The 20,127-nt window shown below is 32.3% G+C and overlaps 1 long non-coding RNA gene and 1 pseudogene across 1 annotated transcript; both read left to right on the top strand.

Annotated features, from left to right (window-relative positions):
- Positions 1 to 1,818: 1,818 nt before the first annotated feature.
- Positions 1,819 to 4,440, top strand: LOC115977003. Its single transcript, XR_004088478.1, has 4 exons — positions 1,819 to 2,242; positions 3,249 to 3,367; positions 3,495 to 3,895; positions 4,181 to 4,440. It is a non-coding gene; the product is annotated as an uncharacterized LOC115977003 (long non-coding RNA).
- A 4,311-nt stretch (positions 4,441 to 8,751) lies between these two features.
- Positions 8,752 to 14,011, top strand: LOC115973282 (annotated as a pseudogene).
- Positions 14,012 to 20,127: the final 6,116 nt, after the last annotated feature.

The following is a 20,127-nucleotide window of genomic DNA, read 5'->3' as shown; positions in this document are numbered from 1 at the left end:
GAAGACAGTCTGAAATGAAAGAAGAGAGCCGTTGAACAGGGCATCAAAAGGCGCGCTACACACGTTATTGCTCTGACTGTGGGACCGGGTATATAGAATTATTTACAAAAATGCCATTAAAAACAGAGTTATGGAAACTAAAAACAACATTTTTGTGTTTTCAGTTTCCATAACTCATCACTCAAAAATCAGAGAATTGAGTAATGAAAACAGAGTTATGGAAACAGAGTTCAAAAATCCAAACAGCCTTTTCAGTTATGGGTCCCACCATTTTTGAGTTATGAGTTATGGAAACAGAGTTATGAGTTGTGAAAACTGAAAATCCAAACACCCCCTAAACGTTTCTGATTGTTTTAGATTGGTTGAGATCCACCCATCTATTGGAAAACTCAACAGGCTTGAGAGACTAAATCTTTCTTGTTGCGGTCGATTGGTTGAGATCCACCCATCTATTGGACAACTTAGCAGGCTTAAGTATTTAGACCTGCAACACTGCTATTCTCTTACAGTTCTTCCCACCTTTTCTTTTGAAATGGAGTCCCTTCCGGTTCTTAATATTTATGGTTGCTCAAGTCTCAATTCGTTTCCGAAATTTACTGGAATTATGAAAAGCCTATCGAAACTCAATTTGGGTTATACTACTGTTAAGAATCCAGCACCCTCATCAATATTCAAGTGTTTGCCTGCCCTTACTTTCTTAGATCTAAGTTCCTGCTCAAAACTAGAATCGTTGCCAAGGCTTCCATCAACTGTAAGATATATAAATGTTGAAGGTTGGTCTACCCTAAAATGGTCACCAGAATGGGTCAAACTAAGTATCTGGTCACAACCTCTCTCCCAATGGCTTCCGTATGATGAGAGCGGCAGTCGACTGGGATTTACAATATTGTTCCGTTTCCTACAGGTAATCTCTACTCTCTCTCTTTCTCATGGTTAAATAATAACAGTTAACAATAGTTGTGTTTTGGTTTGGGTACAGGGACTCCTTTGTCGTAAAGCCATTTTGGATGGATCTATTTTTCCGTCATTTTTAACTGAAGTAGTGGAGAATTCAATAAGCATAGAGCTGCCTTCAAATTGGTATAATAGTAAATGGATTGGATTCACTCTTTGGGCAGCAGTATCAAGTTTGGTAGACTTTGAAAATGGTATTAGATTTAGAGCTCGTGTGATAGCCCTTAGTGATACGCCTCAGAATCACTGTGCCTCTGAACTTTTCACTATTTTGATAAATCGTGGGGCCTACATTTGCCTCTTGTATTTGTCTCGTGATGATTGGTTTTCTACTGTTGGGAATGATGAATGCAGTCAGATTAAGGTTATATTTGAGACCGATAAAAGAACCCTGTATATGGGGGAATGTGGGGTCAGTTTGATATACAAGCAAGATGTGAATGAGTTCAACCAAACAAATGCACAATGTTTGATTAAGAGTTTTGGGGAAGAAGTATGCATCTATAAATTAACTGGTAATGACCATCTCAACCATTCTTCCCATTAATGGCCAATCCTATTCTGTCTTATTTTCTTTCTAACTATACACCTGGTTTTGTCATTGGCAAGTAAGTCAAGTCATTTTTCTTTTTCTTCTTTTGGCTCACCATGTGCAAGCATGTATATTCGTCATAATCATTGGTGTCATGCTTTCCAAAATAGGTAGGAAGCAAACTCAAATTACACTCATTAGTAATGAGTGAATTATTATAATAATCATCATACTAACTCAAGTTTTCACATATATGCAGCTGGTGATGATGATGATGATGATGTACATGTAATAAATAATGATGATGATGATGTACATATAGTCCGTGATGATGTACTTATATTTGGTGATGATGATTTTGATGATGATGATATATAGAGTTGGTGATGATAATGATTGACATGACTGCAAAAGATGACACCTAAGTGCTGTTTGTACTTTTACTGTCTTTTTTTCATTGGATGAATTTCAATCAAGGCTTATGCAATTAAATGTGTACATATGTTTCAATTAGCCTGACCATGGTTTAATCAATTTGTATTTGGTTCATTTACAATGATTTGGAAACTTATTCAAGTGGCATATCCGTGCATCTTGTTTCAAAATGAAAATGGAGTTGCAGATCTACTTTTACGGGGGATCTAGCCACTGTGTATAGACAAATAATGAGTTATAAGGTTTTACTAGTAGTATTTCTTGTTAGATGAATTTCAAGTGAGTTTAGTGCTATTGGATTGCATACAAGCATTACTTCAGGTAACTTTGTCACATTTCTCTCTTCTATGTGGATTTGAATTAATTTATGTTCAATTTACTTAATGGACACTCAAAATACAAGTGTGCTCTACTTTCCGTACTTGTAGAATACATAATTTAGATCACCTGTGTAACCTTAATGCAGTATTCTGTCTAGAGTGCCTAATCTATTCCTCATTACTAGCCAACAATAGAATGCAAGTTTTGTAATAGCTTGAGAGAATCAGATGATTTTCCCCAGTTGATTTTTATTTTTATTTTCTTGTTTCTAGTTTTGCTGCTTCTACTTGCTTAAGTTTTTGTGAATGAAATTTCTTATCCATAAAAGAATTAAAACAGGAAAAAAAAACCTGCAAAACAAAAGTGGAAGGGACTCTTACCACCTTTAGGTTCTTTACAATAAGACCAACCACTTCTTGATTGTGGCTTGCCCTTATTGAAATTGATTGTTCAGACCAACCATATGTGCTGTCGAATTGGTGTCTTCAGCTTTCTTTACATTCCAATCGCTTCTGCATTTGTGCCAATGCCTTGCTTTTATCAGTGTTGATTAGAAGGCACACCTTTAGATTTACCAATTGCTAATGAAATATATGTATCCATGGTAAAGCTGCAAAATTTCTCAGCCCAATCCAGTATTGGGCTATCCAAACTTTGGTCATGTTGAAACTAGACTACCTTTGTCCTTGACTGAACCTCAGCTAGCCTGCTTAGTCTATGTTTTATGTTGGTTTGAGCTCATGCTTGTTCACAAGCCTAAGTAAACTTTATTTACGTGCTAAAATCAACAACATAAAATCTGTTAATTTACTAATACAAATTGGCCATCCGAAAGCATAATTCTTTGACACTGATATTTGTTTAATCCATTGTTGCTGTTATTATCATCGTCACATCATAATTATAATTTTACCATAGATGTCTTCTGGTTTGAGAATCTGAAATGTCAGAGTAAGATATATAATTCAGTCATCATGATAAGTGAATTTTTGTGGTTGCTAAGCAGTGTGTGTGATGACTGGTGCATGAAGAGCTTTATACGGACAAGCCAATGGGGCAAAGCTATTCCTTCTGCATATGGGAGCTATTCTTTCGCTCCATCATTCCTCCTTCTGGAATGGTTTGGTAAACTTTTTTCGTTCTCTGTCAAGAAAATGGTAGACTTCATTTTTTGGCTAGACATACTAAGTTCCTTAACATTTTGTTGCATGCCAATCATTATACTAGGTTTCTAATTTCTCACTGCATGCAGCTTGGAAATTACTTATTTGTGCTACTAGCCCACTACATGCCACATGCATTTGGAGCCACAGAAAAGTTTTCACTAAACGTGTTTCCTTACGCCTGAACTTATCTAAGCACTTGGGCTTCAAATGAGTTGGGAGGTGGGAATCCACAAGCCAGCTAAAATGACTTTCAAGATTGTTATGGTTCTTGTAGATGGTTATCATAGGTATGATTCTCTTCTTTTGCCGCAATGTTTTGGGCTATATGCCTTCAGCAGAGAGAAGGAAGTTTTGGATCATGATTTGTCTCTCTATAATCATGGATGGCTTACTAGCAGTACTTTCAGGGTAACTTTCTCACATTTCTCTCATGTAATGGGCTTTAACCTGGAGCAAAACTTTTGAATTTCTGACTTATTTATTCAAGGTATACCATCAACTGAGCATTCATTCATTATTCAGTTTAGAATATCTGCTTTAGAATTTAGAAGTTAACTAATAGTAAATAAAATATAAATAAATATAAATAAAGGTATCAAACAAGTTTGCTCTTGAATAATTCTGTTTTTGGGTTATAAATTGTAATAGTAGTGGCCTAATCATTCAGTATCTTTCTTCAAAACAGACCAGCATATCAAGACAAAGTAGAAGTTGTAATCTTCCTTGATACAATGCCATTAACCCTACAAATCTATTTTCTGCTTTGCTTCAGGGGTTGCTAGAGGAAGTGGCAGGTAGCATATAGGAGCATATGTCAATTTTGGGGCATGTTATCTGGTTGGGGTTCGATTAGTCATTGTTTTGGCCTTTATTGTACACTGAAGAGGGAAAGGCCTGTAGAGTGGACTATTGACATTGTGCACCGTACAAGTATTTCTATTTCTACTTGCTCTTACAACAAGTTTCACAAATTGGCAAAAAAAATTTATTATTGCCAAGAAAAAAAAAAATCTCCCTTTCTTTATAATTGGTTTTTCTCACACCGAAAACTACAATTCATGTTCAACTTGATCATATAATACGAAAATTTAATATCCTATAAATTTTGTGTGTGTGTGTGTGTGTGTGGAATAACTCATGTCTAATCTATATGTTTTAAATTTGGTGGTTAGTGAACATTTTAGGCTAATCAGAATAAACCAATTTTGAAATCTTAGTTGGATTTATGTTGATATTTCAAGCATCAAAAGCAAGAGAGAGGATATTTGATGGTAATTTTTAGTCTGGACTCAAGAGTGGTTCAAGTTTAATGGCCAAAATATATTATTTGTGATTCCAAAGACTATTATTTGGCTTATCCAGTTTTCAAAAAAAAAAAAAAAAATGCTAATCCTTATTTTCATCCAATCGTATAGAAATGCACATTTTTGCATTATGAAGAAATTATATATATAACATAATAATATCATTATTCTACCATCTGACACAATTTGAAGGCCGAAATCATTTTTATTTTTATTTTATTTTTATGACTTTCCAAAGTTCTTTTTGTGGAGATTTTGGCCTTTTGGGGAATTAGGTCAGGAGCTTCTTTGGTAAGATGATAATACAATTTGTTGGTGGGTTCTAGTTAACTCAGTTGATTAAGTCTCTTATCGTCAAATAAGAGTTATTTAGGCTTTGATACCTGCCTATAACAAAACAAAACTAAAAAAAAAAAAAAAAAAAAACAATTTGTCAAGCTTTCCTTTGCAAATTATTTGTAAATTACTTTCCCTTTCTTTTGCTTAAATTTCAGTTGATTCTAGGCAGATCTACAATGAATATGATTAACACTAAAAAAACATTGGAAACATTTTAGTCCAAAATAATTTATCTTGGGAATTATCGAATAGTTGCGAATCTTTCATACTTTTCTTGTCCATTTGGTGGGTGGATGTTCGACTTAGTATCGAGTAAATATTATTTTTTAAACCAAATATTTTTGTGGAGTTTCAAATCAAACACTACAATTTTGTTAGTTTCAAATCAAATTCTAGATCGTTACAATGTCTGGAAGTTAGAAATGCATCAATGCTTTAAAAAGAGTTGAGTCCTCTTTTGATTTGTAATAGTGCTTCATTCAAGATAGATGAAAGAACACAATGAAGTAGTGTGCTAAGTTGAGTCCTCTATTGATGGCAAGAAATGCCATATGGAGAAAGCAAATAAGGAAAACCAACTCCAGAATTTTGTAGGGAAAGTTCCACTAATGTGGTGCTAAGAGGCTTAGATGAAAGAGTTTTAAAAGTTTGGGTATCATTGATTCCTGAAGTCAATCAAACAGTGATAGAGGCTTTAGCAGAAGCTATCCTCCTTGACCTTGTCAAAAATGAAAATTTCAATAATGTTATTGTAGAGAGAGAAATGCTCTACAGGTAGTTCAAGCTATTCAAAGAAAATCCTAGTTGGTCAAAGTTGTTGTAAATGGACTTTTAGAGCATGATTTTGAAGGTCCCTTGCTCCCTAGCAGATTTCATTGTGATACGATTTAAGCCCTGTTGTATGATTCCTCTGGGTGTGGTTAGCTTTTTATAAAGCTCCAATTTGTGATGGGAAAAAAAAAAAAAGAAATTAAAATTCAGAATCCAACTACAAAAAAAAAGTTTAGGGTTTATATAGACACAATTTTAAAAGTTTAGGGCTTAATTTTAAATTAGCGGAATTATCAAGTTTAATTTGTAATATAGTCTTATTATATACCTATCTCCTATGGTTTAATTTAAAAATTATAAGATTTAATTTGAAATTACACTTAAAATATAATTTTTTCTTTCTACAGAAAAATATAACGTTCTAATTCTAAATGTACTATACTCTAAAAAATTTTGACGGGTGAAAAAAAAAAAAACCTTCAATTGTCCAAACAAGGTGATCAGATGAAACTCTTCAAAAAAAGAAAAAAGAAAAAAAAAAGGTGAGATGAAACTCTTCTTAAAAAAATTGAGATTAAATGCTTTTTTTTAAAAAAAGAAAAAGGTGAGAGATTTTTTTTTAGAGAAATGATTTTACTAACGGTTGCCCTGCCCTTAGGACATCTATTAATAAATTATCTTAAGAAACTATTTAACTTAAGGAGAAGTTAATAAATGCCCTAAATATATTGGTTTATGAATTATTTTTAAATTTTTTTCTTTTTGAAAATGAACTATTTTTAAAAGTTTATTATGGGAAGAGAAAAAAGTAACTAACATTTACATTTTTTTTACAATTTTTTAAATATTTTTCATAAATGTGGCATTAAAATTTTTAAAACGATTCATTAAAGTAATGTCCTGTAGGCACCCATTAAAGCTAAATTGAGTGATTAATAGAATAATAGATAGCTAATGGGCCCTTCTATAAATTCTCTCTCACTGTCACGCTGTTAAAAGTCAACCTCATAGGAACTGAATCCAGCCCAGCGTTGATTTCCACTACCTTTTGCTCTTTCACAATTCACTGCTCCTATTTTTTATTTCCCAAATCTGTAACTTTCACTTTTCACACACAATATACACATCAAATTGTTTTCTATACATATTGTGCTTCAAATTTTATTCCCTGTGGCTTCCATGAGCACTCAAGGAGTGTCTACTACGTCATCTTCTTCAACACCTCAAGGAGTGTTTCTGAGTTTTTTAGAAAAAAGTTTTTGTTGAACCCAAAAAAATAAAATGCTTTAAAGAGAACACAAAGAAGGTGGAAATGGAGAGCTGCTTTGAGAGAAGTGGCCAATCTCTCTGGTTGGTATTTACTAGTTACAAAGATAGCTGATTTCCATTACTATTTTGTTTTTGTTGATATTTAAATGACAAGTCTTTTTTTCATAAACGATGGAAGTATATAAATTGCTATTAGAATGTAGCATAACATGCATGGATTGAAACATTACAACATATATAATAGTTAAATTTCTGTTGCAATCAGTGCTTATACTATTACAAATAGTTTGTGAACCCTGCCCTTTTGTTATTTAACTGTTGGTGGTGCATTTAACAAAAAGAACATAACTTTCTTTGAATTTTAAGTATATTGTTATTTTTTATTATCTTCATTATATATTTATATATATATATATATATATATATATATTTATTTATTTATTTCTTTGATAAATTACTATTTGACTTTTTCAATTTGGCCATTTTACAATTTAATCCATAAAAATTGAATTTAAATCCCTAAAATGAGACTGTTATGATTTTGTCCAATTTAGGGGTGGGTCCAAAAGATCCCAACTTAATAGATATTGTATAGCTTTCAAGTAGTTGAATAAATGATTTAGACTAGATAGGAAATATATTCTCAAGCTTTACTCTTATACTGCTCTATGGATTTTGCTAAGGTAGATTGTTCAATCCTATTTCGGAATCCTATTTGTAATTGTCCAAGCATTATGCTAATTTTCATTTTCACCTTGTGCTGCAAATTCTAGAGAATTCTGCCAAATAAATTTTTGACATGTGAAAACTATAGACTGCATACTTCTTTTGGCGCGTCTAACGTGATTATACTTTAGAATCATTGGAGCCATGCCTTCAAAAACAGTCAAGAAGCAACTTTAATTACACTCATTAGGAATGAGTCAATAATTATGGTACCATACTGACTCAAGGTTTTTACATACATACAGATTATAATTGACATGTCTACAGATGATGATGCCGATGTTCTTTTCATACCTTGATTGAATGTAAAATAGGGAGGAGGATATTCATAGGATGAATTTCAATTGAGGCTACTGATATTGAATGTGCACAAGCATTCCTGTCAATCTAACTGTGTTTTTTCTATTTCTTTTTTTTTGGATAAAAATCCTGATATGTTGTAATGAATTTATATATTATGATGATTTGGAAATGTATTCGTGTGACATATCCTTCTTTCATAGTGAGAATATAGTCAGGATCTTTTCTTTTCCTTTCCTTTTTTCCCCCTTTTTTGATAGGTTCTAGTCAATATCAGATATGATATATATGGTTTCAATTATTAGGTTTTCATAGGATGAAGTATGGTTAAATTGAGCCTACTGCTATCAGATTGCCTACAAGTTATACTTTTAGGTACCTTTCTCACATTTATCTCATGTAGTGTATTTGAGTTAATCTATATGAGAGCATGAGTTGTTAATCTATATGTGCTGTCATATTGGTGGCTTCAGCTTTCTTTACTTTCCAATCGCTTCTGCATTTGTGCTAATGCCATGCTTTTATCAGTGTAGATTAGAAGGCACACCTTTAGATTACGAATTGCTAATGAAATATATGTATCCATAGTAAAGCTGCAAAATTGCTTAGGTAAGGTAGGTGGCTCAATCCTATTATGGCATCCGATTTGTAAGTGTCCAAGTATTATTCTAATTTTCATATTCACCTTGTGTAGTGCTGGCAAAAGCAAGAGAAATTATCCTCATAAATTTTTTAAACGTGAAAACTAGAGATTGTGTAGTCTCTACCATGTCTATACTTCGTAATCATTGGTGACATGCCTTCTAGAAAATGCAAGAAGGGACTCTAATTATACTGATTATTAATGAGTAAATTGCTATTATTTTTTGTTTTGATTATAGTACCATAATAACTCAAGTTTTCACATATATGCAGATGATAACGATTAACATGTTAGCAGAAGATGACACTCGTGTTCTGTTTATACTTTGTCTAGCTGTGAAATGGGAGGAATTTCACTGGAGGATTTCGATTGAGGTTATGGCTACTGGATGTGCATAAGCATTTCTATCAGTCTGATTGGTATATTGTATCAAATTTATATATGGTTTTGGTTATAATGATTTGGAAATGTATTCAAGTGACATATCCTTGTATCTTGTTTCATAAAGACAGTAGAGCCAGGATCTTTTCTTTCATCTTCTTCTTTTTATTTTTTATTTTTATATGGTTTCAGTTATAATGATTTTCATAGGATGAACCGATGATGTTCATAACTGTTATTGGATAGCCTACAAGGCACAAGCTATACTTTCAGGTGACTTTCCCACAAGCCATACCTTTTTTTTCCCCATACACTGTAGCGTATTTAAGTTTTTTTTTTTTTTTTTTTTTTTTTTTTTTTTTTTTTTGGGTGATAAGTAAGAAAGGTGTATATACAAAAAACTGTTTCATGTAAAAAAGCACAAAACAAATCAAAGATTACAAAAAAGGAAAGAAAAGCAAAAACATAAAGAAAAACTAATTACAAAGAAAAAGAGAGCTAAGGAACGAAGAGAGTGTAGCGTATTTAAGTTGATGTCTATGAGAGCATTAGTTGTGAATTTTGGACAAGTTTAGAAGCTATTTTGTTTTATCAATCATGCCATATGATCAGCTAATTAAGCATTAATTTAGTCTCCATTCTAGAATATTTCCTTGCAATTAAAAGTCAACAAACACTGTTGAAAGCGTCAAACAAGTTCCTCTAGCTTGCTTAGTATATGAGCTTTATCAGCTTCCCTAAAATCAACTATCTAATATTTGTTAATTTACTTATACATATTCGCAATCCGAAACCATAATTTGTTGTCATAGATGTTTTTCATATCCATTGTTGTTGTTGTTATCATTATCAGATCATTATTATTATTATTTTACCGTATGATGTCTGCTAGTTTGAGAAACTGATATGCTAGAGAAAGGAATATAATTCAAGCATAGCGATAATTGAATTTTTGTGATTGAAAATCAGGGTGGGAAAGGCTGAGGCTTTAGAGACTTTATGCAGACAAGCCTATGGGGTAGAGCAATATCAAAAGCAAGGAATTTATACTTACACTGACATCTTCTCTTATTCTAGTTTGTGTCCCGATATCTATCCTATGAATTTTCATAAATAAGCTACTAATACTCATAGGCCAAAATCCTTCAATCACACTATATATAGCACACATGTTCTCCATATGCCACATCCCTAACCTGTTTTCATGACTATACTTCAATCACTAACTCACTACTTCCAGACTCAAGAGTCTGGTCCTTCCAATGCTCTTTAGTTCATGTGCAACTCTTTGTTTCCATATTCCCCTTTGTTGGGTTCTAGTTTCTCAATTAAAGTTAGGAAGTATTGGAGCTACAGTATTCACTGGTTCATCATATTGGTTGAATGTGTTCTTGCTTGGGATACACAGTCCAAACAAGGGACAATATCTTATAACACGGATTTATGCAACCCTCCTCTCACAACAGGTGAGCCCTACACACTTGTGGTATCCACACATTACGAGGAGGCATTTTGTAGATTCACAAATAAGATATAGACACCTCTCATATGGAAAGAGAGAGAACATTTTTATATGTAACATGTGTATAATTGCATGAATAACAGAAAAAATATTAATTTTTTTACTTTAACCTAAAGCACAATGGATAAACTATAATATTGAAAAAAGCATTAAAGGTAAAACAGTTTAACCTAAAGGCAAGGAATAAAGTGTATTTTATAAAATAATAAAAGTAGGACTAAAACTCATTTTCATTCTTAAACTTTTAGCAAGAAAGCAATCAGCAAAGCGCATCCTAATGCACTATCAATTTTTTGTGTTGGTAGAGCTCAAGCTTCTTGACAAGCATTATGGAACTTGATTAACTTGACTAAAACTAACAGCCTAAAATCTGTTTATTTACTTATACAAATTAGTTAATCAAAAGAATAATTCTTTGTCAAATGCCTATCAAATCTATAGTTATTGTTGTTGTTTTCATCATTATATCATTGTTATTATGTCACCATAGATGTCGGCAGGTATGAGAATCCGATATGTCTGATTAAGGAATATAATTCAATCATGATGATAATTGAATTTTTGTAACTGCTAAGCAGTGCGGGATGGCTGGTGCATTAGACTTTATGCGGAGAAGCCTATGGAGCAGAGCAATATCAAAAATAGGAATTTATACTTACACCACCATCATCTCTCTTATTCTGGTTTGTATCCCTATATATATCCTATGGATATTCACAAACAAATTACTAATACTCATAGGACAAGATCCAACAATCTCACATATAGCAGACATACTGTGTATGCCTCATCCCTAACCTGTTTGCATAAGGTATACTTCAACCACTAATTTGCTATTTCCAGATTCAGAGCCTGATCCTTCAAATTCTCTTTAGTTCATTTGTAGCTCTATGTTTCCATATACCTTTTTGTTGGATTCTCGTTTTTAAATTAAAATTAGCTAGCAGTGTAGCTGCATTAGCCTCTGCTTCATCATAGTTATTGGATGTGCTCATCAGGGCCGGCTCAAGGACTAGGCAAGTTAGGCCTAGGCCTAAGCCCCCACCAAAAAATAAAATTTTCTTTGGGAAAAAAGGCCCCACTTTTCACAATTAAAAGTCCAAATTTTTATAAAATTATATATATTTTCTAAAAGTTGTACATTTTTATTTATTAGTGATGTACAAATTTTACTATTGGCTTACTAATTGTCATGATATTAATCACAAAAAAAACGTGATATAAACATTCAGTAGTTAAATTGATGAAGTTTATCAATGAGAGACAATATCACATTATATTTTGAACATTTTATAGTACTTTTAATTAGCGTATTTTTCTTTTTCATTTCTATTAAGACTCTGAAAGTACAAGACCAATAGAACCTTAACTCAATTGAAACCCTAAAATATTTCAAAAAGATGTTGCAAATGTGTTAAATCATCAATTATAAATTAATCTCCCCTAATAGTTTGAGACTTTGATTTTGGTAAACTAATATCCTACAAAACCATACACCAAATAATATCAATCTCTCTCTCTCTCTTAAAATCAAAATATAAAATTAAAAATTAGATTACGACTTTATTTAACTATGCATTGTCTTATATCCAAAATAAAGTATTTTTTTCAATCGCAATATATTTTTATTTCTTTTTATTAATATTTGTAATTCAACTATGATATTCAATTCTTTATATGAAATTAACATTAGTCTAGTTGGTATTATTTATGTATCAAATTGACCTTAATTTGATTAGTATTAAAAAATTTGTTTAATTAATATTTACATATTAAAGGCCCCGCATAAATTTTTCGCTTAGACCCCAAATTATGTTGGGCTGCCCCTGGTGCTCATGCTTGGGGTGTACATGGAGTACACTTCTGCTTGTGAGAAAACTCGTGCCGTATTCTCAAAGGATGTCTTCTTTAGCATGAGGGAGTTCTTTCGCTTTGCTGTTGCTTCGGCTGCAATGGTTTGGTAATTTTTTGTTTTGTTCTGTCTTTCATGATTTTTGTAGTATTCATTTTTTGGCTACATGTATCAAGTCTCTTAGCATTTTTTTGGATGCCAATCATAATCTTCTTGATGGTGGTCGTTTGAGGGTCTTATCTTGCTTTCTAGGCTTTTACCTAATCCAGAATTGGAGACTTCAGTGCTTTCGCTATGGTATGCTTCTTTTCCATATTTACTATATGAGATTACTATAGAATGCTTCTAATTTTTCACTGCATGCAGTCTCACAATTACTAATTTGTACTACTACACACCATATGGATTTGCGGCAACAGCAAGGTTTGCGGGTTTCGAATGAGTTGGGAGCTGGGAATGCACAAGCAGCTAAATGATTGTTATAATGGTTCTTGTAGTTGCAGAGATTTATTGTAGCCGTGATTCTCTTCTTCTGCCATCGTGTTTTGGTCTATGCCTTTCGCAGTAAGAAGGAAATTGCAGATATGGGTCCTTTGCTTTGTCTCTCAATAGTCATCTTTCAGGTAACTTTCTCACATTTGAGTTGGTTCTAAACTTTTGAAACGTATAACTTCTTAATTCTTATCAATTCATGCGATACTATTAGCTATACTATCAAATACACATTAGTTCATTATTCATTTAGAATATTTCTTTGCAATTAAAAAGTTAACTAATGGTGTATAAAGATTTAAAAAAGCTTACTCTTGGAAGTAATCTTCTTTCTGGGTTATAAAATAGCCTTATATCTTTATTAGGAACTGTTTATGTAGTAGTTATGCCATAGTCATAACCATCATAATCATATTGTGTATATTTCTTCACAATAGATCAGCATATGATACCAACGTACAAGTGGTGATTCTTCCTTGATATTGCTTGCCATTAACTCACAAAGTTATTTTGTGCTATATATGCATCAGGGTCCCTAGAGGAAGTGGCTGGCAGGATATTGGCGCCTATGTAAATCTTGAGGCATATTATCTGGTTGGGGTTCCAGTAGGTGTTGTTTTGGCCTTCGGTGTACACTTGAAAGGAAAGGGTTTTTGTATCGAAAAACTGACAGGGTCTACTGTGGAAGCATTTCTGCTTGATCTTAAAACTATTTTCACAAATTGGGAAAAACATGTTACTAGTACACACACACACACACAATTCTACCTTTCTATATATTTGGTTTTATTTTTACACCTTTCTACAACTAAATTTCATGTTCAACTTGATCATATTGTATGAAAATTGAAAACCTTATAACTAATTGTGACTGAAATAATTGGTGTCAAATTGAGTTGAATGGACAAAATATTAGACTAAACCATTTTGAATGCTTGGTTGTATTTATGTTGATGTTTCTGGCATCAAAAGCAAGAGAGAGGATATTTGATGGAGATATTTAGTCCAGAGTTCAAAGTTTATTGAGTTGAATAGAGAAGATTTTTTATTGGTAAGATGTTCCCAAAGAGTCTAGTTTGGCTAATACTAATTTTTATCCAACATATGGAAGGAAAATACAATAATATTATCACCATTCCATTTCTCACAACCTAAAAGAGGAAAAAATTTTCAGTATTTTTTTTTTGGGAACTCTTTCCAATGTTTTGGTTGTGGAAGATTTTAGAGTTTTAAGATTTAAACCTCTTTATAAAGACATTAATGCCATTTTTGCTATTTTTGTAAGAGTGAAGATAGAATTGCCACAAATTTTTGTTATATGTATCTTTAAGTGTGTGCGTGTGTATATCTATAAAATCAAATACACACGAAAAGGTCAGTCATAAATTATGAAAACATATTCAACGAATTGTTCACTCCCATGTGTCATCCCATAGGAATGAATAATATATATCTTAAATTCAACCTAACTAAAAACATTAGAGGACCACTGTGTTAGGCTAAACATGCCTAGTACTATATTAAGTCCCTCAACTATGGCAAGGGGAAGCACCGTACTGTACTACTGTGATTTGATGTAATCTTTCATTATTCTATTCAATAAAATTTCTACCTCTATTTGGGAAAGAAAAACTCATGCTTGTAGGAATTATGCAGGATCCATCATAAATGTGAGAAAATTGAGCACTATGTTATGGGGAGTACTTAAAAATTTTCTCAATAAGGAAGGTAAAAATAAAATAAACTATACAAGGTATATCTTTCTTAAAAAAAAAAAAAAAAAAAAAGCGACCAATTTTCCCTAGTCCAAATGAGGAGACTAATAAGAATGACATATATCAGATTGCCACATGTTCACATCTTAATAAAATTTCAATTATAAGCTCCATCATTGGTCACCATGAAATTAATCTGTCCATTTTAGTTATTTATTTATTTATAATTCTAAGAAAAGGGAAAAAAAAAAGAAAAAAAAGAAAAAAAAAAGAAAAAAAAGAAAAAAATGAGAGGAAATGTTGAAGCTGAAGTTGTGGCTAAACGACAAGCAAACGACAAAAGAAAGAAGAAAATGACATCAACTAATTCAGCACAGTTAGCACGTATGAAGGAAAGAAAGAAGTCAGTTAGGAAGTCCAGCTGTCAAGCACTGATTAGTTGAATTGGACTGTTAGTTAAGTTGTTAGGAGTTAGTTATTTTTGCTGTTTTGGCGCCTTTTTCTTGTTGCTCTGTTATGCTATATATTGATATAGTTAGCTAATTATCTTGTACTCTGATATTGAAGTAATACAAGAACTTTCATTCCATCTGTGTGAGTCTCTTTCTTTACAGGAAATGATTAAGATAGTGGGGGGAATCATTATCTTAATCATTATCAATGATTAAGATAGAACTTTCATTTGTTTGTATTGTTAAAAGTTTTAATGATAATTTTTGTATTTTACCATAAATTTTAGCTAAATAAAAATGAATTTTTTTTCTTCAATTCTCTAACGAGAAGACTAGGAAGGAAACTTTCTCTTTAATGGAAATATCTCATACGTGATCCGCCCCACCACATCTGAAAATGTCTATTTCACACACTTACACACATGGTTCACACAATTGCCACTTTTGCACAGAAAGTTACAATTTTCAATTATTTCAAGTCATAATTTTAGTGCAAAAAATTGAACGTCTGTACTTTGTATTTAAATAGGTGAATGTAATAGATATTTCTTAAAGTAATTTAAGCAGAGGTTCGTAGTCATAGGCTAGCTGATAACTGGTTACCACGAAACTACCTTGTCCTCCTCCATCGACTCAAAAAAGAAAAAGAAAAAGAAAAAGAAAAAGAAAAAGCAATAAAGGAAAGGAGTAAGTACCAAGCTAAAGCTCTAAAAAAAGCAGTGGGAAAAGGAATAAATTCCCTTGAGGGTGGCCCAGGAAAAGTTGTTGACTTGACTGAGAACAGGGGCTGTGAAACTAAAATGATAATTTTTGTTAATAAAAAAAACTAAAATGAAAATTAATCCAATCTGCCTCTGAGATTGGGGTTATCATAAGGTTCTTTTTTTTTTTTTTTTAAATTCAACTTTCTACCTAAGCTCATAGGACAATTTACTCTGTTTTAAAAAATATCCATGCTCTTCTAAGTCCTTGCTTCTTTTCAATAGCTTGTCTTAACTGCATATGTCTTACATTGTGGCAATTATATACGCGGAAGAATTTCTAGTAGCCAATGTAAATAAATAACTGTTAGAGATGGAGAAGGGACCAAATTAGGTTATGCCAAATATATGCGCGAAAGAGTATCTAGTGGCTAGTGATAGATAAACAAAAGTTTAAGATGGAGAAGGAAGAGCAATAGAATATTCAAATTGTTTAAATGATGTTTGTTTAAGCTTATAGAGTAAACTGAATATCTAAAAAAAAAAAAAAAATTTGACAGCATCTGACAATTAACCCAAATCTCAAGACGGTCCAAGCAGTGATATTTCAACGAATGTATTATGCCCACAATAGTAGCCCCATCAAGGCTCCGATAGTACTCGTGGTATTATTCTTACCATCACATAGCATGAGATCGATGACAATGAGTTCACCCCAGAAGTCCCCTTTTCCATTAAAAAAAAAAATATATATATATATATATATATATATCAAGATGAATACTTAGAACATTACCATCAGCTCTTCTATAAAAAAAAATGTCATTTTGACACACTAAAAGCCTACTTTATTATTTTACCATATCATTTTACAATATCTCATTCATCACATGTTTTATTCTTCAATTTTATACATTAAAATAATATTTACAACACATTAAAATAAGAACAAAGTTTTTCTCTAAACTACTTTGGAGAGAAACCCTACAAACTCATCATATATATTTATATTGAGTGTGAATTTTGAAAATCTAACCGTTAAATTGCATATTCTTATTACATCCTTAATGCTTACAAAATTTCAAAAAAATCAAAAATCAATTGCTATGTCATGAAATAAATGTGATAATTTCAAGTTTTTGTAATCTAAAGTTGTAAATAAAAAATAAGTTAATTGATCAAATAGTAAATATATTCGATTTGAGCGAAATTTGATATGCATGTTAAGAACATAAGAAACATGAAATTCAACGGTTAGATTTTCAAAATTCACAATAAAAAAGAAATATATGAGAAGTTTGAAGAGTTTTTCTCCAAACTAGTTTGGAGAGAAACTTTGTTCTTAAAATAATATATTAACTCCTTTCCATCATCATCAACAACAACAACAACGGCACAACCACCATTGCCGTAACAACGGCCACCAACAACCATTGCCGCAACAATACCGATAGCCACCACCGGCACAAACCCACATTCACCAAAGCCACCTTAAAAAAAAAAAAAAAAAAAAAAAAATCTGCAACAACCCACCACATTCACAAACACAAAACCCATCCCAAATCAAACAAACCCATAGCCACCACTGTTGCAACAACGACCACCAACAATAACTACCGTAACAACACTGACAGCCATCACCGGTACAAACCCACATCCACCAACACCACCTTTAAAAAAAAAAAGGGCCAAACTTACATGCGCTTCACCAGTCGACCTGATCAGTGAGGCCAAACTCTATGGCAACGGCCAATCTCAATGGCAACAGTTTAGGCAGAGAAAAAAGAAGAAATAGAGAGAGAATGACAAAAAAAAAAAAAAAGAAAGAAAGAGTGAGAGAGGTGAAGCTTCTGGAGAAAGAAGAAGAAAAGAGGAAAAGAGAGTGACAGAGATGAAGGAGTGCCGGAGAAAGAAAGAAGAAAAAGAAAAAGAAAGAGAGAGAAGAAGAAAGCCATAAAGGATAAGAAAGAAATGAATAAAAAACTTTTTTATTTTTTAGTATTCTCAATCTGTACCATTCCAAAGATAGAATGATACTGTTCACATGCGGTAAAAATTATGAGATTTGGAACATCTAATGAGAGGGGTTTTTTGGTCTTTGTTGTGTCAAATGTCAAATATTTGAAATTTGACACACCTGATGTGAATGTTCTTAGTCCACCTCTATTGATTTAAATAATAATAATTTTAAAAAAAATAAAGCATAGGAGTAAGAAACGAGGGGATTGGAAAAACTGCACTCGACTAATCATCAAAGAAGTAAAGGCAAAAGTGTAAACTTGACTGAAAGACAGATGTAAAGTTGTGAACACACACATGAACAAGAGATATAAGAGCATCCACAGTAGTGGATGCTAGAAATTTAGCTATTTGGCATTACAAAAGTTACTTTATCTGTTTTACCTACTCACTTTACAAAACATGCTGTAGCAGTGGATTTATTTTAACTTTCAACACAATAAAATAATATATCTACTACAATAAAATAATATATTCACTACAATAAAATAATATATCAAACCCAATAAAAATTAATTTCCCAATAACCCACAACACAACGATGATCATCCACAATCCATAGCAACCATCAAAACCATCATGATCACCCACTAGTTCACATCACCCACAGCACCATCAAAACCCAGAACCACCATGATCCACCACCGACAACCAATCAAAAAAGAAAAAAAAAAACCCACTATGATCAACCCAACCAAAAGCCCACTAGATCATCCACAATTGACAAAAGCCACAGTGATTAACCCAACCAAAAACTCAGATCAAACTCAGATGGATCGGCAGCATTCCATGATCACCCACTAGTTCACATCACCCATAGCACCATTAAAACCCAAAACCACCATGATCCACCACCAACAACCAATAAAAAAAAAAAATTAAAAAAAAAACCCATTCTGATCAACCCAGCCAAAAGCCCACTGATCGGCGGCTTAGGAGTTCAACGAAGTGGGTCAGTTGGTGGCTCGATGATGTCGAGCTTCGCTGGGCGGTGATGGTGAGTTAGGCCGGTGGATAGAGAGGTGAGAGTTTGAGAGAGTGAGCCTGAGAGAGTTTGAGAGAAGGTGAGACAGAGAGAGGTGAGAGCTTGACAGTGAGTCTAAGAGGGAGAATAAAAGAATATAAAAAATAAAAATAAGCAAATATTATGTTAATCCGGCTGAGAGTAATTTTTTTTATTATTTTTTTATAGCTCTTAGCTACAGTGCACAACCATATATAGATGTGCACTGTAGCAATGAAGGTAAAAAATTTACCTTTTAACTCCACTAATGTAATATGGATTTTTGTGTTTTGGTGAAACTAAAATAGCTATATAGCTATTTAGCTTCACTGTTGTGAGTGCTCTAACAGATTTTGATTTAGCATTGAAATATAATATAAAGTTAAAGTACACCATTTTATTTAAAAACTTAAAGTTTACAAGATTGGATCAAATTATATTACAATAATCACACACTATTTTCATTATCATTTAATGTAAATTTTTACTAACACATATTTACTCAACACATTATATACATAAAAAAGTTTCAGAATAATCCTAATAGAAAAATAAGAATTAAAATTAAATAAATTAAATAAATAAATAACAATTAAAAATGAAGAAGGAAGTTTATATAAATAAAAAGGTAAATTGCAAATTGCACCTCTAAAGTTTGGGAGTGTTTGGATTTTACACCTTGAAGTTTTAGAATTTGAATTTTACCCCCTGAAGTTTAGGGTGTTTGGATTTTATACCCTAAAGTTTCAAAATTTGGATTTTACCTTCTAAAGTTTACTAGTGCTTGGATTTTACACTCCCAAATTATGAAACTTTAGGGTGTAAAATCCAAACACCCCAAAACTTTAAGGAATAAAATCCAAACACCCCTAAAATATGAGGTAAAATCCAAATTCTGAAATATCAGGGTATAAAATCTAAACACTCTCAAACGTTAGGGAGTAAAATCCAAATTCTGAAACTTCAAGGTGTAAAATCCAATCAACCCCAAACTTTAGGAGTGTAATTTGCAATTTAACCTTAAAAAAAAATAAATAAATAAAAATTGGAGATGAAAGCAAGAGCAAACAAATTTTCTAATGGCTTTATGTGAGCTTTGTACTCTTTAAAGAGTTTTGATAGTATCGCAAAATCTAATGATAATTTTTATTTTTTACCATAAATTTTACCTAAATAATTTTTTTTTTTTCTTCTTTCTTCAATTCTCATACGCAGTATGCCCACCACATC

This window comes from Quercus lobata, chromosome 2 (assembly GCF_001633185.2).
Source record: "Quercus lobata isolate SW786 chromosome 2, ValleyOak3.0 Primary Assembly, whole genome shotgun sequence".
In the NCBI taxonomy this organism is placed as follows: domain Eukaryota; kingdom Viridiplantae; phylum Streptophyta; class Magnoliopsida; order Fagales; family Fagaceae; genus Quercus; species Quercus lobata.
Note: the sequence above shows the minus strand (reverse complement) of the source record. Positions and strands in the feature narration are given on the sequence as shown.